At 34.7% G+C, this 24,762-nt stretch overlaps 1 long non-coding RNA gene across 1 annotated transcript; it reads left to right on the top strand.

The window, feature by feature from the left end:
* The first annotated feature begins 594 nt into the window (after window positions 1-594).
* On the top strand, window positions 595-18,428 carry LOC309662472. The gene is made up of 2 exons (XR_014264717.1): window positions 595-2,506; window positions 3,613-18,428. It is a non-coding gene; the product is annotated as an uncharacterized lncRNA (long non-coding RNA).
* The last annotated feature ends 6,334 nt before the right edge of the window (window positions 18,429-24,762 follow it).

The raw sequence follows: 24,762 nt of genomic DNA, 5'->3' as shown, positions 1-24,762 counted from the left end.
GCAATCTAAATGTCCATCGACAGATGAATGGATAAAGAAGATGTGGCACATATATACAATGGAATATTACTCAGCCATAAAAAGAAATGAAATGGAGGTATTTGTAATGAGGTGGATGGAGTTAGAGTCTGTCATACAGAGTGAAGTAAGTCAGAAAGAGAAAAACAAATACAGTATGCTAACACATATATACGGAATCTAAGGGAAAAAAAAAAAAAAAGGCCATGAAGAACCTAGTGGCAAGACGGGAATAAAGACACAGACCTACTAGAGAATGGACTTGAGGATATGGGGAGGGGGTGGGGTGAGATGTGACAGGGTAAGAGAGTGTCATGGACATATATACACTACCAAATGTAAAATAGATAACTAGTGGGAAGCAGCTGCATAACACAGGGAGATCAGCTCGGTGCTTTGTGACCACCTAGAGGGATGGGATGGGGAGGGTGGGAGGGAGGGAGATGCAAGAGGGAAGAGAAATGGGAACATATTGTATATGTATAACTGATTCACTTTGTTATAAAGCAGAAGCTAACACACCATTGTAAGGCAATTGTACTTCAATAAAGATGTTAAAAAAAAAATTTATTTATTTATTCATTCATTCATTTATTCATTCATTCATTCTTGGCTGTGTTGGGTCTCCGTTTCTGTGAGGGCTTTCTCCAGTTGCGGCAAGCGGGGGCCACTCTTCATCGCAGTGCGCGGGCCTCTCACTTTCGCGGCTTCTCCTGCCGCGGAACACAGGCTCCAGACGCGCAGGCTCAGCAGGTGTGGCCCACGGGCCTAGTTGCTCCGCGGCATGTGGGATCTTCCCAGACCAGGGCTCGAACCCGTGTCCCCTGCATCGGCAGGCGGATTCTCAACCACTGCGCCACCAGGGAAGCCCCATACAGCATCTTTTTAATGTTGCTTGGCATTGCTATTTATTTTTTATGTGAAGTCAGGATTATATTATTTCTCCTTTATAGGTCCATAGTAACTAGTTGGTGCTTGGGCCTATGCAGAAATATACCATACCTAATACTATGCAGGATTACATAGATCGATTATTTGGGGACATGAGAGTTTGAGAATAGAATCAAAGCTTATTCAGTGGCATTTTTTTCCCCTAAAGACAACATATTCACATCTTATAGCAAATAATCCAAGCAGAGATTATCATCTGCCCATGGGCTCTTCATGCCACACATATTTACTTTTTTAGCAGTTATTTTTAATTGTTTTCTATTCCCCTACAAAGCCCATAAAATAATAATTTGTCACATTTTAATAACACCTCAGAGAAAATAATTTCTGACTAACAGGAGAGTTTTTTTTAAAAAGTCAAATTTACAGGCATGTATGTGAGAAGGGGTGATGCTATTGGTAGGATTCTACAGTGACATTTTAATGGTGCTCTGAGAAATCAATTCCAAACATCTAACCCCACTCCCGACCTATCCACCTGCACAGGATAATTTGTAGCCACTCAACTGATCAGTTAGTCTTACCTCATACAATATTATGTCTTTTGGAGGAGTAAGGTTTCATCTTCCTCAGTCAGTCATACCACAGCTTGAAAGAGTTCATTCTATTCAACCTTTCCTATGCAAGATTTGATAAAGAAAAATCAGGGAGAGCATGGCCAGCCCTGGCTCATGGAGTTTGATTGCTTCTGTATCAAGAAGATCTTCAATGCACCAGAAACTTACAAAACCTTTCTACACGCCTAGTTAAAACTGAGACTATTCATCAACAGTGACACAAAATTGGTGTCATTATCCCCATGTGCAGACTGAACTACTGAGGTTCAACGAGTTTAACCCACTTTTCAAAGTCCTGCTCATAATCTGAAGGCCTTTATTCAGTTATGAAAAATCAGGCACTTGAACAAGTTAGAATCAATTACTGGCTTTAAATAATTTCTTTTTGTACATTTTCTTACCGGTGCCTGTAAAATCATCTGCGTTGGTAGGAATTAAAGAGTATTCACATCCCTCTACCAGGTGTCTCTTTCTCCAAGTGCAGACATGCAGAGGGTGAAGAAAGGAAGAAAAAAAAAAAGTATTTGACAGTAATCATAGTGATACTGGCCTACCTATGTGCTTATTTGATAATTTTGACTGAATAAATTTCAAATAGTTCAGGGAGAAGAAAGTTATATTAACAGGAATTTGACATTAAATCTCTGGTAATATAGTCTTGAAAACTGAATAATATCTTTATCATTCCTTTTTTCATAAAAAAGCAAAATTCAAAGAATATTTTGTTCTTAAATCACAAAATTATGGTTCTGAAATTCAAGCATGTATAATTTTGATGTGCCCTCTCTATTATTTTTTGTAACCGTTACATAAATACGATTCAGAATATTGTGATTGAAATTCCCAGAGGGGATTTTTGTGAAACTTAACAGCAAAATGTAGTTGACACTCGTTCTGTGTTACCCTAGGGCTACAGTTTTGATCACAGTCTGCGTGGATTCATTCCTGTCGGGACAATGAATTTTATACTCATGTCATACGTAAATTTTACAATCCTTTTGCCTTTTTAAAGTACAAATGAAGGAAGAACAAATTCAGTTAAAATATTTCAATCGAAAGGTAAAGAAAATAATAGTATCAAACAGATATAACATATAGACCAAAATCAGTCCCCTTTCAATTCTGATTGCCTAATTAAATACATTGTAATGCTAATATTAATGTAAATACACGCACATTTATACAATTACAATTATTTTTAACATTAAATTTATCACTATAAATAGAAAATAGGAACAAATGAGCTAGGAATTTATCAGTTGCTCTGTAATCATAAGAAAGCAGAGGCTATTTTGCTACTAAATCATATAAACAGGACAGTCCATTATATATCATCTTTGAGTTTTAAAACATTGTTAAGTCCTGATTCCCCTTTGCACAGGTATAAGACACCAGTGACAGTTGCTTTGAATTTTTTAAAAAAGTACATTCTGATTGTAGGTTCCCAAGAAGGTTAAATATAAATTAGTCATAAAGCCAATGGAACTGACAGGAAATGATTAGGCTGTATGATTATTTCTAAATTTATAGTGTTTTAACACTACTAGTGTTTAATTAAGGAGAAAAAGGAGTCAATTTTATTTTACATGATTATATAAGACCTCAAAAATTAATGTTCTTCTTACTCTGTAATGCTGCAGTTCTAAAGCGATGTTGAAGACAACAAAGTCCTATTTGATAGTCTAGCCTTTCAGCAAAGAGCTCTTCTTCCTGTCTTTGATGTAGGAATGGTTGATTTAATCAATTATTAATCAAAGTTATGGCATTCTTCTTATATATTTAGGTAAAACTAAAAGATGACTTTCCCAAGCCTTATTGCTTAAATAAAAGTTTAAATAGGCCGTGAAAACCCTTGACTTTGACATGGCAGATATGGCAGTGATTTAAGTTTCAGAGAGCCACTGGTCTCAACTGGGTGCTTAAATAAAAAGGTGTGTGTGTGTGTGTGTGTGTGTGTGTGTGTGTGTGTTCAATGCAATTTTCTAGAAGTAGATGGTGAGGATGAGCCAGAATATCCAGAGCACTTTTGATAACCTTCCCATCACAAAAGGCAGGACAGACAATCTGATTTGTTTTCTTCGCACAGGTGTTAAAGTTGACAGGAAACAGCTGAAAGACACAGCCTTGTGGTGCAAGCCGGGCAGCTGGACACTTTGTGCATGGAGAATCTCGAGCAGTTGGTAACATTTGGCAGCTTAACATAGAAAAAAAAAAAAAAAAATCACTGCTAGCAAAATCTCAACTGCTGCTAATTAGCAGCAATGAACTGTGGGTAGGACAGTGCGTTTTAATATGAGAAGATTTTTACAGTAACCACCACACTAAGGGGAGAAAGAGAAAGAAATGCTCCTTAGCTGACCCTCATGGCAATCCAAGCTGCATATTGCAATAATCCTGTAAATTACTATGCTTTCTTATACAGTAACTTGGAGTTAATTAGTAATTTAACATTCCTCTACACTATTAAATGTCTTTCTTGCATTATATTATGTTGTTTCATGGGCTTACCTTAACACTAATGGGGTTTTGTTATATTTTCTCAAAACAGTAACAGTAAAATAAAACTGAGCTAGAAAATTAATTAGTTATCTTTTACCTTTGATTTACCTGTTATTAACAATTAAGTGGTGGTACACGTTTTTAAAGTAGTTCTGGAGGTTAGGTTGAGATGAAGATGCTTCCAGAATATATTACAGAGGAAAAGTGAATAAAAATGAGTAGTGTACAGGCTTCAAGAGACTACAGTGCAGATGCAGAATGCAATGCAAACACGTTTCATGTTTCCACTCTAATAGGGAGGGGTAACGCTGGTGGGTGGAGGAGGGCCGAGGGAGGATAGAGGCAGAGGGGGAAAGCTTATTTAGCTACGTTCACTAATTTTTAAGAGAATCTTTGCAAAGAAACATTCATATAATTCATGGGTTTATGCCATAAAATGTGAATATGCTAGAGTGAAGTAGTGGATTTTACCATACAGCCATACAGAAAAAAAAAATGCACAGTTTTGTAGCTTTGTGGTTTGTAAATGCCAAAGGATTTTGTAGGATTCTGTGACTGGGGAAAAGTGATATTCAAAAATTTAAATAATATAAATTAATGCACGCAATATTAACATTCAAGTAGAACCTGAGGTGAGAAATTGTGGTAATCAAAATTATTCTGATCACCTGAATGGAAAAAAACGTTAAAATTATTAATATGTTTTTTAAAAATTTCTTAACCAGCCACCTCTTTCTTCCCCTGCAAACTTAATTTCCCTATCGAAGGAAGCAGACAAATACAGCAGTATTACACACATGCACTTCAAAAACTGTTCTTACTTAAAATTGAAATTCTGTGTATTAAAGATAAAGGAAGTGTTTTTATCTGGCATATCAGTGATCAATGTGAACTCGAAGGTGGAACAATTTAGTAAAAGCAGGGCTTCAGAAGAAGAAAAGCTACATATGTGTACGTGGAAAGGAATGAATTCAGTACAAAACATTTCCAAAAGATTTCGTCTCTTGGGGCTCCCTCTAAAAGAGTGTCTGCTACCATTTAAAACCCTATCCTTTGCAGCTGGATTTGAACATTCCATAAAAAATTCATCTGCGCTTTAAGAGATTTCTGCTTTTCTGTCCTCTCTATTGTTAGACAAATTGAAGTGTGCACTCAGAAGGAGAGTGGCAGTGAACTGCGAATTTATTTACTCATTCGATTCTAATATTGAGAGAATCTACTCGCTCCGTTCAAAGGGTAGAGCAACAATGCAAGTGACATCAGGTCACCCAGCACTTCATAGCTACCTGTGAGATAGAATTGTTCTCCTTGCAGATAGGAAGTGACTGAAACCTCTTTTTCTCATCAATGTCTATTATGATTGATGGCTCTATGGTCACACTGAATATGCCCTTTTTAAATAATTCACAATGTCATCACCATAGTACTAGTTTATAACTAGCCTGTTATTTTTACCTTTGTTCATTCACTATCAGAAGGTTAGATAAATTAAGTACTGTGTGGATTTTGGTAGCATTATAACCAACCAAAGTACAGTGTTTATAGCCCAACAACAACAAAGCATCAGTTTTATTTTTTTACGACACTCTGAATGTCTCCCTCTCAATAAATCCTAAAAGGGAATTCTGATAAAGCAGAAGCACTTGTAGCACACTTTAACCTGAAACCACTCTTTGGTATTAAGACATCATTAAGACTTTCAGTATTAAAAGTAGTCATGCTGTAGTGAGACAGATGAAAGTTTATCTGAATTCTACACTTATTTCAAAATAAAATATTATGTTTATTTAATGCCTCCATAATAACAAAACTTACAATTCACTTCCAAATACCTAATGCACAAATTGTACAAAAAAGCAGTAAAAGCGTATATTTAAAAAATATAATGCTTAATATTGGAAGTGTACTATATGAGAAATAATATAATACTTTGATTCATTTTCCAAATTGATTCAAAATCAGTTTTGTCAGATGGACCAGCACTAAATAGTCACTAAAACAAATAATTACAAATTATTTGTAATAATACAAATTTTTAAAAATTGTGCTATACCCTAATCATTGATAGGTCCATTATACAAATTCAAAACATCAATCAAGGGACTATATACTGCCTTAAATAATCAGAGTTGCTTTAGATTTTAATTTTAATGTTGCGATCAATAGTAATTCAAAAATTTTTATTTGTGCAAGTTTTCTCACATAGTATGAAAGCTTCGAATCCCAGATTTTTTTTTTTTAATTTAGGTATCATGTATATATTCAACCTATAATAAATATATAACTTTTAGAGATGAACTCTGTGGTTTAATAGACTTGTGTCTTTATAAACATTTACCTTGGTGTTTTTCTTTTCAGTATCCTAAATTTGGATTCTTATCATTTGTTGATTTTACTGTTGAATTGTTTCTCTAAGTATTAATATCAGGGGGAATGAAAGACTATAAACTTGTCTGGACTTAAAGTATGTGGTCAAAGTCTCAGTATGCTGTCATAAGTAAAAGAAGTCAAACAGATAGCTAATAATTGCCATGTGATCAGGAATGCTATAATTAAAAGTTCGGAGCTTCTATTCATTGATTTACACAATAAATATTTATTGGCCACTAGGAAATGGAGAGACCTGGCTCTTGTTGGTATGAAGCTTGGAGTCTACCAAGGAAGACAGACAACAATTTTTTTTTTTTTTTTTTTTAATAAATAAGGCAACCACAGACAGCAATATGTGCATTGAAGAAAATAAAGTAAGGTGATGTGCTAGAGAGAGACTGGGGTAAGCAGGTCTTAAGGGCCTTATTTAGACTGAGTGGTCAAGAGAAGCCTTCCTGTGTGGGTGATACGGTGCTGAGACAAATAATGAACAGGTATGATATGAAAAGATACGGGGCTAGATTATTCTAGATCAGTTAATCCCAGTCCCTGCTATGGAAAAAACAAGCGTGATATTTCAAAATAACTAGAGTGATGAGAAGGCTGATCCAAGATGAGGTTAGGGAGACACGCAAGGGCTGGCGCAAGTGTGGCATTTAGACCATACTATGTTTGGATGATATCCAGTTGTATGCTACTTAACTTCTGGGAGCCTCAGTTGTTTTAACTTCAGTATAGGGATAGGTTCCATAAGAAAGATCAATAAGAAAGTACCTAGCACAGTGTTTGGCAACTTGTAATGGCTCAATTAATGTGACATCTCTTCTTTACCATGTCTTTTGAATGTAACGTTTCAAAATTACTAAGCACAGAACTCCACGTTATCCCTACTGATATTTATTAATTCTCGTTTTTACATTAATTAAGCATTCCCATTGGCCAAGAGTAGTGAGAGCCCCATCAGAAGAATCTTTTTTTTAAGAGGGCCGGGGGAACTGGTTATAGGGGGGATAAAATATGAAATTAGTATCACTTATTTAAAATGTTGGACAACTATTTTATGATAATGATGGCAAAAATGAAAACAAGGTATTTTGCTAATTTTCATAAAATATTCAGAATTTATAAAATTCAGAATTCAGTCAGACCATATATTTAAATTTTACCTGGTATTTTTATTTTTTTTTAATTGGAATATAGCTGATTTACAATGTTGTGTTAGTTTCAGGTGTACAGAAAGGTGAATCTTATACATGTACATATATCCACTTTTTTTTTAGATTCTTTCCCCATATAGGTCATTACAGAGTATTGAGTAGAGTTCCCTGTGCTATACAGTAGGTCCTTACTACTTATCTATTTTGTATATAGTAGGGGGTATATGTCAATCCCAATCTCCCAATTTATCCCCCTCCTGCCCCCTGGTAACCGTAGATTTGTTTTCTACATCTGTGACTCTATTTCTGTTTTGTATATAAGTTCATTTGTACCATTATTTTTAGATTCCACATATAAGCAATATCATATGATATTGTCTTTCTCTCTCTGATTTACTTCACTCAGTATGGCAACCTCTATTTACCTGGTATTTTTAAACAGGCTTTTTGTGTGTTTATTAACACGTTGTGTTAATTCTTCCTTATATAATTATCCTTTATTACATAATATAGGATTATCTGTGACTTAAAAAATTCAGGAATATTTGAGTGGGATTTTCAGAGGTGAATGTCACCGGCCTTGACACATGAAAGTGTGTCACTTCTGAGAAGATTCACAACCAATTCCAGCCAGTTATCAAATCAAGCCACAACTGGAGATTTGAACTCTAACAACAGTATCGAAGAGTCATTTGTTATATTATGATTAAGATGTTGGCATTTGATACATCCTACTATCTACAACAGCTCTACATATAACCAGGGTTCTAATTAAAAATGAAAAATAAGTTTATGGTGTGGGAACGCAATCAGACTGGGGAAAAAAAAAATCAAAATCTTGAGTAAAAGGACTCACTGCACTAAGTAAACTTTTCTAGAATGAAAGACAACAGATACTCCGTCATTTCTAACATTCTCTTCTCTTAGATATAGTATAGCGTATTGTGGTGCAGTATATTATCACATCTGGTTACTTATTATTGTGTGGATATTGGAGTTAAGAAAGATTGAAGAGATCATCTTTCCAAATCCGCACTTATCACACACTTTTCTAGGAATATAATAAACATAACAAATAAAATCCCTACCCACATGAAGCTTGTCATTTGATTTAAAAAGATAAATCCAATAAAAGTGACTTTTCTAACCCTCTCCATTTCCCTCAGCTAAAAATGGAAATTGGAACAAGAGTTCAAGTCTTCAGGCTTCTGATTTATTAATATTTCTAGTACTCCAGTTCTGGGAGTCAGAAGGATTATTCCAGTTTTCTATTCACTGACAAATACTTTAGAAATACTTTAGAAATGACCTTTGTATATGATATATTCATTAGCTTACATCTAAAAAATAATTGTTCAGACCAGTAGTGTTTATCTTCTTTTTGTCTTTTAATGGGAAAGCAGTTCTCAGATACTAACAACACCTTTTAATTTTTCATATGAAGAAGGCAAGAAACATAGACTTAAAAGAGAACTCCCATGGTCTAATGATGTCCCACAGAACAATGAAACAAAGCTGTTATTCAGGTTAAGTTATATGCAGAGTAATCGAACTAAGTTGGTCTATGACAACTTTCCAAATAAAACTTCTAATTCAAATTTTAAAAAAATGTTCTCATTACTGTAATACAAATTTCTCCAAGCTTTGAGAGCAAATGAGGTGGCATTAAAATTAGTATTCAAATTTAGTATGTTATTTCTTCCCGTTACTTGATATTGTATATTCAGCCCCCTATAAAATACTTTTGTCTACAAAATATTTCCAAATGTTGCCAGTGTTTCTCTCACAGACTCTGCTCCAATTCTGCAACCACCAACTCTTGTTTAATCTGTTGAGCAGTATCTTGTCTGAAGCTCCTCCAGTCACATCAGTTCTTGCTGTACTTGCCTCCACTGTATTGGGCGTTGCAGTTATCACCAAGTCACCACCAGCACAGCCATCTCTACAAGATCCTTGTTGTTTAATCTTCTCAACTGAGTACCACGTTCATTCCTACTGTTCCTCTAGGAATGACAGCTCACATTTGGTGGTTTTACTGTTCTCTTTCAATGCCAAAAGTGATTTGGTACCAGTGGACAAATGGTATATTCTCTTAGGTGTTAATATTCTTTTAGGGGGTGTCCTTGAGTGGTACTGATTAGACTCCAATATTATAGAGCTACAACTCTTAATTTACTTACCAACACTCTACCATGTATATGATCATGTCTTAATGAGTTAATACTTATACTACAAAATTATTACTCCTTTTTGAACATCTAGGTAAATTAGGTCAGACTTATACTTAGCTCCTTATCAATGGACTCAAACGAAACTCAAATTAAAGTTTTAAAGAATCTTAGAAATGCAATGTGAATAAAGGATAATGTTTTTAAACAGAAAATGAAAGGCTAAGCATCATTGCCAACTCATTAAGATTTCTTTCTAAATACCAAGACAAAGAGCAAAGGTCAATACTCGGGTATCCATCTTATATTTCTTTATCCTGCGTGAGTAATTCTCTAGTGACTTCTAGATGGTCTACATATTGGTGGGATATTTAGCTACTGGAGGACGTTGATTCTGCCAAAAGTTCAGGCTTTCTAATAACAAAGTTTGTGCTTACATGAATTACTTCTCTATCCCAAAATTGCAGGGAGAAGGAACACTCATTTTATCTTTCCCCTTTTTGTCTTTAATGGATAATACCTGAATTTTTGTATTCTATTGACAGTGGAAAATATTTGAAGCCAAAATGTTATCTTACTGTTACTAATATAAAGGGGGAAAAAAACAACAAAAAGTGCAAACAATCAAAAAGAAGACTAACTTTATCATTGCTGTTGGCTGATGGCCTTGTCTGATCAAAATACAGTAAGAAGCCCTGATCTAAGAACTGACTAGGATTACACAAGAGTTTTATGGATGTGACTGGAGTGTGAGAATTCCACATTGCTTGTACATGTGTTTTAAAGGATTGACCTTCTACAAAAACAAAATAGAAATAAATTATCCTTATCCATACGAAACACATTATGAGCAAGATTGGTTTCCCAAAATCCATGTTAGATGGGATTGTGGTGTCTGAATGGAAGTCTTTACTTTATGAAAATTATAATTATTTTGATTTTTGTCCACAATCAGCTTGAAATGTTGCAAAACTCTGCAGGTGCTCGCTGTTATAACAAAACCATGGGAACAGATGGTGCAAGGTACCAGGCCAGCTCAAGGGATTAAATGTGAGGCTTTTGAAATTTAAAATTGAAGCTGGGTGATCTTGGAAAAGTGTGCCTGCCAAACATGGTTGCTTAAAAAAATAAAAATAAAAAAAAATTATCCAAATTCTCTTGACAAGCTTATTTACATTCAAATGACTGGGAAATATTAAGTAGTTATAAAGTACTCCTGGCAGGGTATGGCCTAACTGACCACATTAAAATATGAAATGCTCACTTCCATTATGGTGCTAAGGCTTTGCCTGCAGTGACCCCCCTCTTAGGTTTAGTTCCTAATGGGAACCAATTTCTTTGGGCAAGGTGGTACATTTTAGGTGCTAAAATAAAGGTAACCTAAACGCTATCTCTTTTAACTAGACAGAGTGAAGTACCTTGGTTGAATCGTTGAGGATGATTTAAAGATTTACATGAATTGCTGTTGGTAGAATAAATGAGAAAAGCAAAGTTTCAAAAGTTAAAATGGTCATAGATTTACTTGTCTTAAGAACTAAACCCATGCTAAAAACATATTAATGAAACCTTTTAAAATATCAAAGTTGTTATTTTTGTGTCCGCACTCTATTTTTTATAATAAAATAATGCCTTATAATACATATTAGCACATCTGAGCAACTGCTATGTAACATGAAATGTGTGTTATATTAACTTTAATGCTCCCAAGTTTTTTTTTTTACAAGGCAGATACTATTATCTGTATTTGCAGATGTAGAAACATTCTACATTACTTGGCAATAAGTTTTGTAAAACTTGTTTATAAGACTAGGTGAGTTTGGCTTCAAACATCTTTTTTTTTCTTTTCAATTTGCCAAAAGTATTTGTATCATCTCATTTGATCCCATCAACAATACTTGAGGGACTTCCCTGGTGGCGCAGTGGTGAAGAATCCGCCTGCCAATGCAGGGGACACGGGTTCAAGCCCTGGTCCAGGAAGATCCCACATGCCGCGGAGCAGCTAAGCCCTTGCGCCACATCTGCTGAGCCCGTGCGCCTAGAACCCGTGCTCCGCAACAAGAGAAGCTACTGCAATGAGAAGCACGCACACCGCAAGAGTAGCCCCCGTTCGACGCAACTAGAGAAAGCCCATGTGCAGCAATGAAGACCCAGTGCAGCCAAAAAATAAATAAATAAAATAAATAAACTTATAAAGAAAAAAAAACAATACTTGGAAGTGAATGCATAGGTGATAATACCCATTTTATAGATCAATACAACAGAACTTTTGAGAGGGACTGAGAATTGCAGCATTTCACATGACCATGAAATGGCAGAGCCAGGCATAAAGCATGGGTTTCCTGTACCGTGTTCAGTATTATTCACATTGACTGATTGATTGGGTTTTATAACCCCGGAGTAGAATGAGACATTTGAGGATGTGGATGCATGTAGTTTAGTCTTTATTGTTTCCTCTGAAAAAAAAAACAATCCATCTAGTGGCTTAGATCATCATGTTTCTTCTTTTTTGGGTTATGGCGTTATTCATGATCATGGGTTAGAATTCTTTTTATCTTCTCTAGGGGATTTGAGGCTTATAAGAAGTTAAATGAGTCAGACCTATATGCAAGATATTGGTCTAGGCATTTGAGACATAGAGCCTGACATTAGACTAATCATAATCTAGTTAAATTGTATAATACATCAGGATTTTACATGTTCGATTTCATCTAATCGCTTTAAAAATATGTTGAGTTAGTATTGTTATTCCTATTTTAAATATGAAGAAATTGAGGCTCTGAAAGATTAGCTTATTTTCCTGAAGCCACAAAGCTGAAACATGGGAATGCTGGAATTCATGTACAGGTCCAGTTGACTAAACCCAGAAGGGGACTGAGAATGTACACAACTGAGATGAAATGTAGAAACTGGGATAAAGAGTCAGAATTGGAATGTAAATGAGGTGATATGAAAACACTCTGATTGGAGGAAGTTCTTATTATAGGCGGAAACGTTTGGGTTGAGTTCTTGAAGGGGGATTTTGCATCATAGACTAGGGAATGAATGGAGTTTAAGCAAGGGTAGTGTCAATAAAGCCATGGAGTCATGAAAGTTCATTCTACATTGAGAGAAAAGTGGAATGTGAGTTTGGAAATCCTCATAACAGAAAAAATAATCAAAATGATAAATACAGAGCACATTTGAGGAGGGAGAGGTTCAAGGTCATCTATTTATTTCGGATTTGAGAAGGCTATTATAAATGCTGAGGTAAGTGGAGCCACTGCAGAGCTGAACCATCTGTCTTTGCATACATTTCTCTCAAGTACCTAATGAAATGTTTCTAAAGCTAAGCCTTAGATTACACAGGAAGGCTTGGATATATTCAGAAAAAAACGTTTACATTGTTTATGAGAATGTGTTTTTCCTTCTTAAGGTTTACAACATTTTTCTTTTCTACTATCTTCTTGACTCATTCATTGTGAAAGCCACAGTGCTTTTTCATGAAGAACACAATCTTTATTCCAAGTTTTAAAGTCCTATACATTATACCTGTATCTTGATTGAACAGAGAATTGAATATAAATAAAATCCATTATGTTTTATAGATCTTTGATGCAGATTTATTCAGGGTAAGAGTGTGACTTGTATTCATCCACTATTAGTGGGTGAGTTTTTCTAGTGTCTGGAATATCAGTGACCATTTTGTACTGATTAATGGTGTTAAAATAGGAATACATGTAGTGGAGACTTGCTATTCTCAGTAGACCTGGAAATGGAACGCTTGCCCAGCTTTATGTCTCTCTACTTTGCCTCTGTTTGCCTACAGGAATATTTCCAATATCCCTAAAAGTTGTGGCCATATTTGCAACTGCAAAACCAAGTATAGCTTTGCTAAATTTGTGGTTATCATCTATATAAATATGAGAATAGCTATAGAAGAAGCCATTACAAACAATTTATAAAATAAGATTAATTGCTGTGCAATCTGTTACTTTTAACCACCTTCCTAAAGAAATATTTTTGCCATTGACCAGGTCACTCATAAAATTTCCTGGTTATTCATCAGCATTTTAGCAACTACAATTCCTTATAGACTTTAGAGGAAGAAAACCATCTACTTCTCCTTATTCACTGAGACACGAAAATGAGTCAGCTCACAAGCACTTAGAGAATAATAGACTCAAAGTAAAGTGAGGCAAAGACTGTGTTCAGATTGTGTTTCAAGAATTTCACTAGCATTCATTGTAACTATTATTTCATGGAAGAGCGTGGGGTGTACAGGCTTTCTGTATATTTAGAAAAAAATCAAAACTTACTACAACTTTTTTGAGAACATTTAAGCACAAGAAAGAAGGCATGTACTTTTCACTCAGACATGAACTTGATAAGCAGAGTTGTGCCAGGCTGAAGAGGCCGCAACAATACCTTCAATACCAAAGCATCTTACAAATCCAATATTACTGGCCAATCTTTGCTTACACCTTTGTTAATGTGCTAGATAACCTATTCATTATAACTTTATTACTCGTATGAAAACATATGCCTGGAAAACAATTTAATCATTTATTAAGGCACTTTATTTACTTTCATCACAGTTTTTCCCCCTAAGAGTTTATGTTCATTGACTAAATACGTTACAGTGGAAAGACTCTGGAAACCACAGTAAGTTCATTGTACAGTTAAACCTTATGACCTTGGAAAAGGAGAACCAGCAGCTGACCTGATGGTATCAGATGTTAAAGGCCTGGGAGGACCTGACAGTGGCAGAAAAAAACAGGTTGATGAGGATTTGTGCCATTGACAGCAATTTGATAATAATAATTGACCGACTCTCTTTTCTTCCTCCTTTTATATACCTGATCTAGCTTGTCTTAGTAAAAATTTTGAAGACTTTCATTAGGTATTATGGTTATAGAGATGGAATAAACAAAAGTCTGCCAGCATCAGACCAAACCTTTCTGCTTTGCACACCAGACACTTGATTAGGATGTTTTATTTGTCAGGTACAGGCTGACAGGCAGAACTGATTTAAATTAACTAGAAAAGGAAAAAAAAATGTGGCAATCTAAATTTTAAAAGGGGGAATTTATAGCAAAGACCTGTGTCTGTCTCCTTGTGCTGTGTCATTGAGCACATATGGCTCTTTTTATATTAGCCTGCCCCATGACAAAGCCAGTGTTTATTCTGGCTGGTGCTTAGAAAAAAGGTGAGCTTCAGAATAAAAGCATGAGGGACTGGGTCGAGACATTAATTATAGATGTACAGCTCTTAGAATGTTTTTCTTCAAAACTTTACTCTCTAGTAAGATTTTCCCCTTATATTAAAAAATAATATAACTTGTCATCCGAGGTCCTTTATTTTCTAAATAGAAAGACAATGGCTTCACTAAACATATGTTGAGGCCAAAATTCCATTAACACTAGAGCCAAGTAAAATATTATCCAGCTTGGGAATACTGCAGCACATCAGAATTATAGTTTCTAGCATTTTGATACATAGTAATGATTTTGGTGTGAAAGAATATATTATTCTAAGGAAGAAAAAATATATTACTTTGGTTGCATCCAAACTTTAAAGCATTTCTCATTTAAAATTATCCATCTTTTTTCAATTTAGAAAGAATTTGGTTCAGTTGAGTCCTATTTTTGCAATATCTTAGGATTTAAAATATCACCCTGTTTTGAAATGTAAATTAGCACACATTGGTAGGAGAGGAATGGATTATGAGTTATATACGGGCCAAAACTCTAATATCCAAACCATATGGTTCTAATCCAAATTGGAGTATTTCTTTTTTAGTGGAAATAATCGGATTTATTCTGAATCACTGAGACATTATCCATTTAGTTTTCAGGGAACTTTGAAAGTATCTCAATCTAGATGAAGAAATAGACAGGTAAGTCATTTCCCTCCTGTCAAACTGCTAATGAAAGGCATAGCTATAACACAGGCTATCACAAAAGAGAAAAAATAATACCCTTTTTCGTACCTCCTCCCCCACAAAGTGTATGGCATATATGCCTCAATTCCAGAGGTAATAAATAGAATTAATAGTTAAAGCAGAGTAAAAGTTGTACATCAAAGATGAGCCATTTCCATTGCAAATAAGCCCAGAACAGACAGATATTGACCATTTCTTATCATGGGGTAGAAAGAGTCTTGCAGATTCTCTATAGAACACTAACCTAACAAATAATTCAGATTACTTTTACATTATTCAACTAAATATTTGCTATGAAGTAAATTAGGGTTTAAAGGAACTAAAGGACATTTGCAAATGCCTATGTTTTAATGTGTATGATACATTACAGAATTTACAGTCTTCGCAATATGTTGTTTCAATTTCTACTGAAGTAAAGTTGTCTTAAAATGATTTAAATTATATAATAATAATGAATATCTGACAATATTTAGGGCCTAAGTATTATATTTTTCTGAAAATAAAACAAATTCCACCAGTGCATTTCAAAAGCAAATAAAGGAGACTTCCTCTTTTAAGAGAGAAGAAAAATAAAATGCCCCTCTTTTCTTAGAAGTAACATCAAAACAACAAGGAGAGCAAGAAGCAGAAACATATTCTTCCTTGACAAAACTAGGAGTCGACTATAACCTCAAACTACAGTTTGTGAAGAAGCACTGCTAAATAGAAGAAAAAGCAAACAGTTATGTGACGGTGCTGTCAGAAGAGGTCTCTGGTTGCAAATCTCAGAGTGACAGAGCAGGGTTCTCTCAAAAAAGAGAGAGGTTTACACCGAAGAGCAAATCAAACAAACTGCAGCTTGGAGTAATGGAATGATGGAATGGGTGTGTGCTGCAAGTGGTAGTCAGCACCTATGCTGGCATGAAAAGGAAGCACAGACATAAGGGATGAGTCTCACGGAGAACTGTACTTTCAAAAGCACTGTGACAGTGAAGCAGAAAAAGAGAAACGCTGCATTGGAAAGAAGGTTATAACTGTCAGTATACGTGGCTAGAAAAAAGTAAAAGTAAAAAGCTTGTGTCATAAGGAAAATCCCTGCTATTCTGGAACATGGCCCCTTCTCTACATAGACTCCCTCCAAACAGCCTCTCCAGGAACAATTCATTCAAAAATGAATATAAAAAACAAATGAGCACAGACTGTAGAGTAATAATATTTATAAAATAATATTTATAAAATATTTATATAAAGACACTGCAAAGAAAAAAACAGGAGAAAGAACAAAAGACAATGGCACATGGAAGACATATGCTGGGAAACCATTTTTATAGAGCAGACAAAAATTGCAACAAAAACATTGCTCTGAGTTACATAAATAAATGTAAACTTTTATGAAGTATTTGCCTTTATAAACTAAGAGTCCAAAATAGATGTACAAAAGCTTAGGAAAGATGTAATTTAAAATTAAAGCTAACCATGAGCTGGTAGTAATCAGGAGAGCAGAGAAAGATTGTAAAAAGTGTGATGTATAATTGAAGCCCATAGTGAAAGCAATTCAAAGGAGATTTTCATTTCTGAAAAAAAAGCCCCCCCCAAAAAAAACCCCACGATAACAGGAAAGGCATAGTAGACAGGAGTTAAAAGAGTTTTGAAATAAAATGCAAATAAACAAGGGTTTTAAAAGATTAGAAAAAATGTATATAATCATAAAAAATGGCTAACTCATATTTGATATTCATGAAGATGACAAAAACAGAAAAAAACATGCTTTAAAAAATTCCAGAAAATCTGACTCTATAAATTAAAATGGCGTATCTTATTGTAAAAAAAAAAAAAAAAGATACAAAACAATCAATACCCAGACACAGCCTAGGAAAAAATTAATTAGTGAAAACAACAACAATATCAACCCCTGGCATGCAACATAAAAATGAAAAACAATGACCATCTCTTAAATATCTCTTGGGACAATGAGAAAATCAAATCAATAACTTAAAAATATCTAGTAAATAATGACAATGTAAACTTACACATCTGAACTCTATGGTCAATTAAAGTGGTGCTCAAAAAACTGTATGCCTTAAATATTTATATTAAAATACAAGTAAGAATAAAAAGGAAAGTAAGGCTCAACTAAAGAAGTTAGAAGAATGAAACCAAAGTAAACCTTAAGAGTCATGAGGAAGGAATCAATAGAGAGCAGAGATTAACATTATAATATAGGAAAAAATTCAATAATGAATCTAATAGTTCTTTTCTTTCAAAAAGAACCAACAAAATATAAACATTTAGCCAACCTAATTAAAAATAAACTGACAAAACATAGATATACATGAAATGAGAGATGACATTCAAACAAAAGTGATAGAGAAAATTAATATAAATAAGTAATATTTAAATGTGAACTCCGAAAAAAAGTATATCTAAGTTGACAAATAACATATAAAATACAGAGATTGTGGCCAAAGAGCTATCCTCAGATGAGTACCAGGCTAAGTTAGTTTCACAGAGAAATTATACCAAACCTTAAAAAGTCAAAACTCAAATGAACCAGCTGTTCCAGGATATACAGAAAAAAAATCCATATTCTCATAAGTGACATACATCTATATAACTGACATAAATAACACACAAAAGAGTGTACAAAACAATCATATAAGATGAATATTGGTATAAAAATCCCGAATAAAGTATTAGCAAATAGAATTTAATTGTACAGTTAGATTACTACCTCAAGATGGACCACATTCTATCAAACAAACAAAAGATCTATCTATAAAAGGACTATGAGAAGATATATTAGTTTTTTTTTTTTAAAGAAATTCACGTTCTTTTATTTATTTATTTATTTATTTATTTATTTATGGCTGTGTTGGGTCTTCGTTTCTGTGTGAGGGCTTTCTCTAGTTGCGGCAAGTGGGGACCACTCTTCATCGCGGTGCGTGGGCCTCTCACCATCGCGGCCTCTCTTGTTGCGGAGCACAGGCTCCAGACGCGCAGGCTCAGTAATTGTGGCTCACGGGCCTAGTTGCTCCGCGGCATGTGGGATCTTCCCAGACCAGGGCTCGAACCCGTGTTCCCTGCATTGGCAGGCAGACTCTCAACCACTGCACCACCAGGGAAGCCCCTAGATTTTTAAAATAATCTCATAGCAGTAAAATCATTTCTATTTATGTAACAGAACTCAGAAGACAAAAATGAAAATATCGAAACTATAAATACATAAGCAATAGGAATATTCTGCATGGCAAGATTCATAATAAATAAAATCAAAGGAAAACATTGTAACTTAACACACAAAATTTTTAATTTCCATGATATGAAAATCAAGTCCAGACTATCAATAAAAAGGTCAACAACACAATAAAATATTTTGTACCTAGTTAATAAAAAAAAAAAAATTATCATGTAAAAAGTTGTTTCAAAATCACTTCCCATGAGAGAAATAAATATAAAATTGTGAGAACCATTCTTCATATACAGTTTGGCCAACCCAAAGTTCTGCTGTGAGAAGTTACAATTCTTTAAAGAGTACTGTATTTCAAATTTAAAATGGACACACCCTTTGACCAAGTAATTCTACTAGGAGGAACTTACCCTAATGTTATAGTTACACGTTTATAAAGCAATCTTCCTCCTTTGAGATTCATGCAATGTTGTTTGTAGCTGCTCAGGAAAGATCCCTTGAAAGGAACTTTTTTCTCCTCTTTTTCATATTATTCTCAAAAACTGACTAGTAATGGTGGTTTGTGAAAGGAAAGTGTCATACTGAGTATCTGTAATCGAGTTGTCCAAGAAACAGACACTGAGACAGAAAGAGCAAGAAGTGTTCTTGGGGGTGAATATCAGGAAGGGAGTAAAGAAAACAGAATCGGGCAGAGGCAGGAATTGCAGTCTAGTCACAGAAATTACAGAGGCTTTACCTAATTGTACAGGAAGCTCTGGAACTAAGATGGCTCTTCAGATTTTCTCAACTCGACGCATAGGGGCTGGGCTGGGTCTGTATAGCTCTGGCCTCAACCAGTCATAAGATGCAGTCTGCCTTTGGGAGGTGTGACTTTGAGCTGGGTGGCTCTCTTTAGCTGAGGACAAGCCCATGAGAAAAACTCAGTGGAGAGAGCTTTTAGCTGCCAACATTCCCAGAAGCTTTGAGGATGAATGTCTTAGTTCCAGCAAAGGGAAGGTGGTGGAGGGTGAGATCCAACACATCACAACAACTACTACACTGGCAGATAGTAGGGAGAGGGAGATTTTCTTTTCATTCCAAGTCCTTCTGTATCTTTTCAATTTTGTGTTGGTATCACGATATATATGTTCACATAATACTTATTCAAAAACAAACAAAAAACAATTGAAAACAGCAACCACAAAACAAATGCAATGAGTGAAAGGAATAATTGAAGCATAACTGTCAGCCAAAGAGATACAGCAAAAATCATCTGCGAAACACCATTTCCCCCAAGCTGTTCCACAATTCTCTCGTCTTTGCAAAATTATGGTGGGAAAGAATATGTGGTGTTATATTCAGTAACAAGCAGAACATCATCTGAACAAAGTCCTGTTTGAATGCTTGACAGTCTGCTTACTTCATCAAGTCTTTGACAATTGCTAGGCTTCAGCCTACATGGGGCCATAATCTCAAGGACAATAAATTCAACCATACCTCATATCCCTGTCATCTGTGGCCACTGCCCAAAACTTCTGACCCTTCTAATCAGTAATAATCTTTCCCATACTTCTCTGCATTGCTTCTTCCTTACTTCTACCCACTGTCTACATTTCTCCCTACCCTTTCAGCTGAATTCCTCTTGTCTCAGTCTATGTATATAAAAATTCCCTTTCATCCTCAATCTTTTCAAGAAGCATCCCCTCCACATCCATAAATTTAATAGGAACCCTACTCTTTTTTAAGTACTGCACTTCCTCAGCAGCCTACCTATGCAGATGCAGCTCTTCTTGCATAGGTAACACCTGGAGGGAAAGTGCAATTGTACAACCGGGTAGGCATTTGACACAAAATATCTGTTTCATCTTCCTCATTGCTCCTTTTGTGGAGGGAGACATCTAGACCATTGCTTTGTCACGTGTGTAAAGCCCACCTTCTTCTTTTGAGCTTCAAATCATCAAGCTGTACCATCTCTTTCCCCACTTGTACTCTTTCTCCCAACCTAGCTGACCTGGACTACATGTCCACTAACACAAAAACACCCATCTCCAGAAAAAGAGAGAAGGCAGCGAGAGCAATCTCCATTCCTGATTTTGTAGCTCTTGGGTTGAACTCCTTGAGAGGTCCAGTTATCTTGCCAGTGCATGGATTCCACGAGAAAATATTGTATCCCTTACCCTACAGGTAATTATTTTTAGTTCTTGTGGGAAAAGTACTTGCCATAGGGAAAAACACACTGGCTACTTGGGAGTCAAAATAACTGCTTGTCCTAATATTTGTACTTGAATCATATTATTCAAGTTTCCTTGTGTCTTTAGGTCTCAGTTTTTCATCAACAACCCCTTTAAAAACAGTGTGGTGCAGTGGATAGAACCCTGAATTAACGGCCAGTAACCAAATTCTTTTTCCTTGTTAATCTGTTTCATTTTAGGAAAGACAGTTAACCTCAGAGAGTCTTAATTTCCTCCCATTGGAGATGACCAAAGTAAGTCAAAGAAATTCAATAATAAATGAAAATAATTGATAGACAGTCAGAATTTTGGCACATGGTTGTGGAAAATCATTTACCCTCGTTTGTCTTATGCGTTGGATAATTTGTGTTCACTCTTCTTTTTTTCAGGGCAGGGAAGCCCTTTAAATGAAACCTGGCATAGGATCCCATTTCTAAAATTAATATTTATCATTATAGGATAGTGTCATAACTTATAAGTGTTATTAAATGATGCCAGAGATTATGTCAGCCTGTAGTATACATTAACAAACTGGCAATGCTACTAACTATTATTCCATAAGATGGTATAGTTTCAAATAGTACAATAATATGGTATTTACAATTCTTTGAGCAGTAAACTCCATGAAGCATAAACTGAATTCTTCTCTGTAATAAAGTTCCAATATATTAATAAATTATGGTTTAGTGAATTATGTTTCTTATGAAATGAAGTATGTTCACTCTTCTCTTAATCCACATATTCCATTCTTCTGACTCCCTTTAGAATTGTTGGGTTGAAGAAAATGTAAATACATATGTGTATATATTTTCTAATCTCTGAAATGATATTAAATATTGTACATATATACAAATTTATATGTATATATTTGTCACTGATATAAACATGAAAAAATTAGTTTCTGTCTATTTTCTGGAACCATGCATAATGTCTACCCATGTCCTTTCAAGCTTCATTCAAAAATATGTTGGTAATACAAATATGTATTTAAAAATATTAGCAACCCCTTTATGTTACTTGAATCTATTGCAATTATTAACGGATCCACCAAAGCGTCATTATTCACCAAACATAGAGTAGTTAACATCTAAGCCTTTTAACAGTGGTTTCCAAGTTGCTTGTAGATGTTTTATTCAATAATAAGGATTGTATTGTGTTTAATCCTATGAAATGATACTGTAATTAATTGGCAAATTGCTACGGCATTGGTAACTATTTTAAACCTTAATTACTTCTTCCTTTTGCATTCTGCTTCAGATCATCAGGTAGGAAAGTCTGGCACATACACTTAAAAAAAAAGTAAATGAGCATTTAGTTGAAGAACTAAAATGTTAATACTGAAGTTTCTTTATTTTACAGATATTCAAAATCTAAATTGTCTGGTTCTTTGTAAAGTTCTAAATTAACAGCTAAGACAAAAAGAGACTTAATTTGTAGGAAAGAAATCTCAGATGCAAAGAACTTATTCTTTTAAGCTCCAGAGAAATGTAGTGCATTTATCAGCTTTGAGTGGATATCATTGTGTTTATAACAGAGTGGAGGCACCATGCAATTTTGCTCTTGAAATTGGTTTATATAGATGACTGGTTGCTGTGAAGTGTGTGTCAGAGTTCCATGCAGATGTTATGAAGCAGTACAATTGTCATCGCTTCTTACATGGTTGTTGAGAAGAGCTTGAGAGCCCAGCTCAGTCAGCTGTTGAATAGATAACCCAACACAGTTAACGTGGCATACATTGTAAAGAATTACATGCCTACTACAATGAGCTTTGGGCCTTTGGTCTAGATAATAATCCTGGTGGGTGTACCACGTGTAGTGGCTGTCTGATCACTCAGATATAACTGACGAAACATAAAGAAAAATGTCAGTCGACTGAAAGAAAAATGCTGCTGCAAGTTTGTTTAAGGTTCATGTAAACGATTATGTGGATTTTTTAACCCCAAGTCGGCTAAGAGCTTGACGGCAACGTTCGACGTCTCACACTGCAATGCAAGATCTGGAGATGATGACCTATTAAGGCTGCATTTAAATATGTTGGTGTGTATGAAAGCCCTGTCTTAGCGTTTTCGGTTACAGAGATGAGCATTTCTGTTTCATGGAAAAGAAAGCCTTTTTGAAAAACAACTTACATGTACAGTGTATAAATAAAGCAATACTCGAAAAGATAATTATTGACAACTTTTGAGTAATGATGGCATTTCATTTTATTTTCCAAAAATAATCAGAATGGCAATTTAGGCATTTTGGGTGATTACTAATTATAATGAAATTAAAAAGTGGGAAGAAAACCATTATTTGCCATTTAAGCATAGACACAACAAATAGGATAATTAACGTTAAAATAATATTCATGAAGCCCAGTGGGGGTGAAAACAACTAAAGTTATAGGATTTCCAACTTAAAGCTTTTATTTAGTTTTTGTTGTTGTTCCCTAACTTGTGTTTCTGGACTTGGTTGTCACAGCCCATACGGCATGTCACAAATATGGCTTGAACTAGGAATGCTTTGATTCCCATGCTGGCTGAGAGGATTTATGGATATAACATCTTAACTTGGAGTTTTTTTTTCATATCTAGTAATTCATACCTTCAAACTCACCATTTTGTCTACTTAGCTTCTGTAAATAATAACTGGTTTATCAGCAAATGACATAAATAAAAAATAAAATAAAGTCCTGGTTTTCTTTAAGTGGCCCACATAATAGGAAACTGCGTTTTCACAACCTGAGCTAATTTCAGATTCTAAGTAACTAGATTTTACTAATATGTATTTAGAGTTTATCTTCAAAAAACACTTAAACAGGAATATTTAAATGTTAGTAATATATTTTGAAAAAGAGAAAATTCTTTTAGCCATTTCCCCAAATCTCATATTCTTAAAGTCAAATGTCTTTTAGCTCAACCTCTTACAAGAAGCATGAATCACATTTAAATTTACGACGGATTCTTTCTATAGTAATAGTGATAGGTTCAACTATCTGAGAAATATTTTAAATAATATACCATCTACCATTTAAAATATGTTTCTTTTAACTCCTACTTTTATTACTTATATTTTCTGGGGATTGTCTTCTGATAAGCATGTTCGTTAAAATCACTGTTCCTCAAAATATAGTCCAGGTACCAACTGCGTTAGTCTTCTGACACAAAGTTGCAAACATTTAAGCTTAATAAGCTACCTTGTTTATCAAGGTCCCCCTTAAACACATGAAAATCATATCCCTTATATGATATTTTAAAATATTATGAACTTGTGAAAAATATTTATAGATCCAATAAAATCGAGTTTTCTGTGACGATCATTTTTGCAAAACTATATTTTGTCATTAAGGTCACCCCCAAATGATCAACTCACACCTAATTAATCACAAGCCAATTGCTGTCCTTATGAAGTTATGACCTTATGTTTTCTAAGTAATAAACAGTTCAAATACTATCTTTGCTTATTCTAGAAGGACTGTAAAGCACAAGAGTGGCTGGACAATATGCAAATGATATATTTTCTGTCCCCATTTTTAATGGTATGAGTTTAAAATTTCCAAAATAAAAATATTTGAACATTCTGTATTAAGACAAATGGAAATGAGGAAGATTTAACATGGCCACAAATTATTTGTCATTCCTCCCTTCAGGAAATGAATTTATTTTTCAACCCCTTGAATCTAGACTGGTGGTTGAAATAGCTTTGATCGATGGTATGCGGCAGAAGTGACTTTATGTGACTTTTGAGCCCAAGCCTCAAAAAGC

The sequence above is a fragment of the Balaenoptera physalus genome, assembly GCF_965194825.1.
Source record: "Balaenoptera physalus genome assembly, chromosome: 6".
Lineage (NCBI taxonomy): Eukaryota > Metazoa > Chordata > Mammalia > Artiodactyla > Balaenopteridae > Balaenoptera > Balaenoptera physalus.
Note: the sequence above shows the minus strand (reverse complement) of the source record. Positions and strands in the feature narration are given on the sequence as shown.